Raw genomic sequence first — 6000 nt, 5'->3', positions numbered from 1 at the left:
TTTTTTCAAAGATTTGATAAAGCTGTAGGTGAGTATATTCTTCTTAAAGATGGCTCTTCTGCTTCTATAAGATCATAAATTTTCATCTCAAGCCAAATTGGAGGTGGCAAAACAAATAGGAGAAAATTCTAAGAAAATGCTTTCTCAGAGAAAAATATCTTAGAAAGCATACTAAAAATAGGTGAAGTTTGCTATTTTGGCTGAAGATCCATGACATCTGGTAAGGCAAGGCTCACACAGTGAGGGAGGGCAGGGCTTCTGGTGGGCGTGCTATGCCAGCGTGTTGGCACTCACAAGTCCCCATCGCAACAGCATCATGTGGAACGGGATTTGTATTTCGTTCCTGTAACCCAGGTCACTTTTAACTTAACACATGTCACCATTGCACCGATAATGAAAAGAAGGGCATTCTGATAGTATGGATGGGTGTGTATTTTAAATAATATAAACTAAAATCCACATGTAACATTCAATTGCCAGAATGCAGCACCAGTGTACCCAATGGAGGGAATTACTGTCAGGGTGCGTTTCTTATTCTTCTAAAGATCCAGGGAATCAATCAACTCAACTGGCCTGGAGGAGAGGGGTCCCTGCAGACTTTCCAGTGCTTTAGAAGCCCCAAGGCAGAATTTTCAATGCCAGAAGGTGATTTCGAGGGCTAGATTAGCCCATAAGCATGCCCATGAGGATGAATGGGAACACTGTAAGATAAAAAAATATATTATAAAAGACAAGGCGGAGATGAAACAGATTGAGACTTCTCTGGCAGGTCTAAATAATTTAAAAGCACAAAGCACAGGCTTCTAGGACGGGTTAAGCACATCCAGCTGTGAATCAGAAGACCTATGTTTCATGAGTTTAACATTTTGGATAGTAACAAAGAAGGAGGGGGTTGAAAGCTGTTCTGAAAGAACCGACAAGAGAATCGTGAGATTCTCACTTTCTCCTGACAGAGGAAGCAATAATTAGGAAGATGGCTGATAGAGGGAGAAATAGTTACCCAACTAAACAAAGAAGAGACAGTGTAACAAGGACCTTTCCAAAGAGGCGTCAGCTGATGCTCCGCTGTAAGGGTGGAGGCAGTGAGCTTAACACCCATGTCTCCAATTTGCTGTGTTACAGACATAACGTGATGTGTCACTGTGGACTCACAAGTTAACTGTGAACATGACACTAGTGAGAATTTTATAACTGGATTTTGTGGGTTCCACTTTTCCAAGTTTAGCTTTTGTTTTTGCTCATCCAGAGTATTCTAGGACATAGGACACTTCAGTGGGGAAACTACTACGAGGTGGAAGTTACCCGAAGCAGGACGAACCAGGTTACCACCATGGTTGCCTTCACATAATGTGACCAGCTGCCCTGGCTCTGGAGGGAAGGGAGTTAGGGAGATGGAGAGCTGGAGTAGAAGCAGCCAGGACTCAGCTACTGAGATCCCTGCCTTATATTATGGTGATGGTGAGGAGGATGAGGCAGAGAAGCAGGAGGAAGAGGTGAAAGTAAGGCTGTCCCAGTCCCCACCTAAACTTCAGGGCCATTTGTTCAGGTTTGCAGGCAGCCAAGATTCCTTTTTGGCACTGTTAGGACTATATCACTGGCAGATGGGCAGCTGTGAAATGTGTCCTCAGTTTGGGCCAGTTACATCCATGATGTCAGTCCTCTAATGCTCTGTCTTCAGTGAGTGCCCTGAGCTCCTTTACCATCATTGTCACTTTTATATCTACACATTTTATAGCTGGTGTCCTTAAGTACTTGGGCAGGTTGGCACTTGCAATATGGAATATTTCTGCCAAGTAACCCTGCCCTTGCCAACATCCTAAAATTAGGGAGACATTGTTGTCTCTGCAAGTGTTCCATGTTTGTGAGCTCAGGGCTGCCTCTGGCTAAGCGTGATACTGACTCCATGATAAACCCACAGAGAAAATTTCTCACTTTCCTCAAAGACACAGCTCCTAAAGCTGTGTTGAGTTATTGACTGGTGCAGGGACTGTCAGAATCCTTTGAAAAAAGAATATTATTTCTCTGCCATGTTATAATCATCGCAGTCAGCATTTTTTTCCAGGTTATCTTACTATTTCTCCTATTTTATGCATTCACATTGTATTATCATTATTTTACACTGATTGAGTTGTATGAACGCATACATTGCCAGTTATACTTTGGGGCTAGAAATCTAATATTTTGACAATTGTGTAGCAGCACTACCCTTCTAAACTGTTGTCAAACCAGATTTAACTCACTAATCCTCCTGTTACAGGAGCTAGAAGTATGATAATAGCAGTGCATAGGGGGTGAGATCTGGGCCAAACACCAAGCTCATGGATTTGTTGTTTTCCATGCCTGAACGTACCCCAGTTGTGTTATGGAATTACTGTTGTGGCAGGAACAACTGGTATTGCTGTTATTGCAGTACTGGTACTGCAATTTCAATGCATTAGTTTAAAAATAAGAGTCATACACAGGAGAGTTATAGGCTTTACCTATTGCCAATATTTTCCTCAGCTGATATTTAACCAATTGCAAACTATTTCCTTAAATATTTCTGATGGGAGGTGTTTCTTCTGGCCACTTCAGCCTGGACTCTGGCAGGAGGGCAATGGGGGTCACGTGCTCGTTTTTCAGCATTTGCTGCATCATTTCCTCCTGTGACCTTTCCCCTCTGAGTTCCCATTCCATTCATAGGCACATATGTGGGTTTCTGACCGCTTAGCACTTGCCATCCACAAGTCTCAAAAATTTTCTGATACAACTTACTTCATAGATATGTAATTTTCATTGTGGTAAAATACACACCCACAGCATACAACTTGCCTTTTCCAGTGCACGGTTCTGGGGCACTAAGTTCATCTACAGTGCTGTGCAACCATCACCACTATCCATTTCCAGAACCGTTTCATCATCTCAAGGAGAAACTCGATTTCCATTACATAATGTTCTATTGTCCCCTCCCTGTAGCCCCTGGAAACCTCTATCCTGCTTTCTGTTCCAGCCACGTTTTGTATATTTTCTTGATATGAAGAAAGGGAACCAGGTTCTTTCGTGGAGAATGAATGAAGCCAAGACCAGGCACCAGCTTGGGAAAGAACATGATGCAATCGCTTGTCCTCAGAACCCATCTTCTACATGCTCCTCCCTCCATGCCCTCAGCTGGGAAAGCTTCACAGGTAACAATCAGCAAAATAAAAGGCAACTGTGAAGCGGGGGAAAATATTTGCAAACCATATATCCAATGGGGGAGGAGCTAATATCTAAAATGCATAAGGAACTCTTACAACTCAATAGCAAAAAAACAGAAAACCTGATTTGAAAACTGTCAAAAGACCTGAATAGACATTTTTCGAAAGACATACAAATGACCAACAGATGTATAAAAATGTGCCCAGCATCATTAATTTTCAGAGAAATGCAAAGCAAAACCATAATGAGCTGTCCCCTCATATCTGTTAGGATGGCTATTATCAAAAAGTCTAATGACAACAAGTATTATCACGGGACCAAGCACAGTGGCTCATACCTGTAATCCCAGCACTTGGGAGGCTGAGGCAGGTGGATTGCCTGAGCCTCACAAGTTGTTCAAGACCAGCCTGAGCCAGAGCAAGATCTTGTCTCTAAAAAATAGCCAGACTCTGTGACAGATGCCTATAGTCCCAGCTACTTGGGAGGCTGAGGCAAGAGGATCACTTGAACCCAAGAATTTGAGGTTGCCATGAGCTAAGTCGCCACGACACTCTACTGAGGGTGACCAAGTGAAACTCTGTTTCAAAAAAAAAAGAAATAGCAAATGTTGTCAAGTATGTGGAGAAATCCCTTGTGTACTGTTGGTAGGATTATAAGGTGATACAGCCGTTATGAAAAAACAGGATGATGGTTCCTCAAAAACTAAAATGAGAGCTACAATCTGAGCCAGCAATCCCACTTCTATGTCTATATCCAAAAGAATTTAAATCAGTATCTCAAAGAGATAGCTACACATCGATGTTCATTGCAGCCTTGTTCACAATAGTCAAGATTTGAAGAGACCTAAGCACCCTTCAATGGATGAGTGAATAAAGAAAATGTGGCATATATACACAATACATATTCAGCTTTAAAAAGAAGGAAATCTGGGCATCTGTGACACATGGATGAATCTAAAGGACATTGTGCTAACTAAAATGAGCCAGACACAGAAAGACAAATATTGCACAACTTCATTTATATATGAAATTGAAACTCAAACTCACAGAAACACAGAATGGAGTAGTGGTTGCCAAAGGCTGGTGAGGACTTCGGTCAAACTTTGGTCAAACTTTCAATCATAAAATGAATGAATTCTGGAGATCAAATGAACAGCATTATTGTTAATAATAATATATTATATGTTTGAAATTTACTGAGAGAGTAGATCTTAAGGGTTCTTGCCACATACACAAAACTGTTAACCTAAGTTGAACCAGAATATTCCACTCACAGTCACGTTTCCTAGGCCAGGCTCTCTGTCCTCCAGGCCCTCCCCAGTGCCACTCAAATGTTCATTTCTGTTTTTAGAAGATAAGGATAACTAGCTCCTCCACAGTATGGATGTCACTTACTAGCTGAGAAGGGGAGAGAGCCACGCTCAAGCACAAGAATGCTCCCCAAGGTCTGCACTTGGGGAAAGAATGTTTATGAGAAAAAAATGCTGTAACCTCCAGATGCATACCAGAGCTGAGAAAGTGTTTGGAGCCACTCAAATCAAGCAAGGATAAACCGTTTCTCTATTAGTATCTCTGGTGTGGCATCTCTGTTTAGCAATATTCCTACATGTGGGAGAATGAAGGGCTAGGGGCATGAAAAATCAGAACCCCTACTGTGGGGTGAGATGAGGGTGGAGCTCAGGCGTGTAGTTTGAAAGTCCTTCACTGATAATTGTGGATATTCACTTGTATTCCCTTCCTGCTAGAGAGTCATGCTTCAATTCTCCAACCACACTACACTTTAAAGAGAAAAATGCAGGTGACAAAAATATAATCAACTAAAAAATAGAATAATACCATGTAATAATTACAGTATTTTTCTTGCCATATTGTAGGAACCAATTCTTATAACACTTATAGACATTATCTATCTATACATGTATTATACACACTTGTATGTGCGTGTGCCTGTGTATAAAATCTGGGGCTTCCCACCACTGAAACAAAGGACAAGATTTTGGTGGTTCAGAGATAGGACATATCCTAACAAGAAAACCCAAATTACTATAAAACTTTGACTTTCAAAAACAATAAAGCTTCATAAATACAGACTTTGGGAAGAAAAGAGAAAAAAGTTCTACATTCTTTTGACATATTAAGAATAAGACTTAAAAACTTAAATCATGGTGGTTTTTTTGTTCCCTGGATCTAAAGCAGATATTCATTTTGCTAGGAAAAGCCTGTAGTCACATGGGACAGTGCCCTAAGTGCAAGATCAGGATGTCAAAAGGAGAGTAGGCCTAAATGTGCCCCATCTTGAGGCATCACCAGAAGAAACAAGAGAGTCAGAAATCAGGCAGCCGGGGCCAGGGTGCTGGTTGCTCCTCCCCTGGGATTGGATGGGGGAGCTTTAGGGCAGTGCCAGCCAATGTAGAAAGTGATCTGAGCAGCAACTTTGACCTGTGTATGAAATTTTACATTTTCTAGTAGCCACATTAAAAAGTGAAAAAAGCAGGTGAAATTAACGTTGATTATGTATTTTATTTAACAGAATATAAGCAAAATATTATTTCAACATATAACCAACATAAAATGATGAACAAACTGCTTTACTTTTTAAAAAATACTTTTTTCCGTCCAACATGTATTTTACATGTATAGCACGCTGTGATTCAGACTAGCCCCATTTCAAGTGCTCCACCTCACATGTGGCTGGTGGCAGCCATTGTGGGCAATACAGCTTTAGAATATTACCAGATACACATAGAAAGTACTGATGAGTCCCAGTTCTCAGTTTGGGGCCATGACCAGAATGGCATAGCATTGGGAGCTTGAAGGCAGCTTA

At 41.2% G+C, this 6000-nt stretch overlaps 1 pseudogene; it reads left to right on the top strand.

The window, feature by feature from the left end:
* The first annotated feature begins 1391 nt into the window (after nucleotides 1-1391).
* The window catches only part of LOC128598348 (zinc transporter 9-like), a 34573-nt pseudogene continuing 29964 nt past the window's right edge, over nucleotides 1392-6000 (top strand).

This window comes from Nycticebus coucang, chromosome 11 (genome assembly GCF_027406575.1).
Source record: "Nycticebus coucang isolate mNycCou1 chromosome 11, mNycCou1.pri, whole genome shotgun sequence".
NCBI lineage: Eukaryota > Metazoa > Chordata > Mammalia > Primates > Lorisidae > Nycticebus > Nycticebus coucang.
This window is presented reverse-complemented; position numbering and strand designations above follow the sequence as displayed.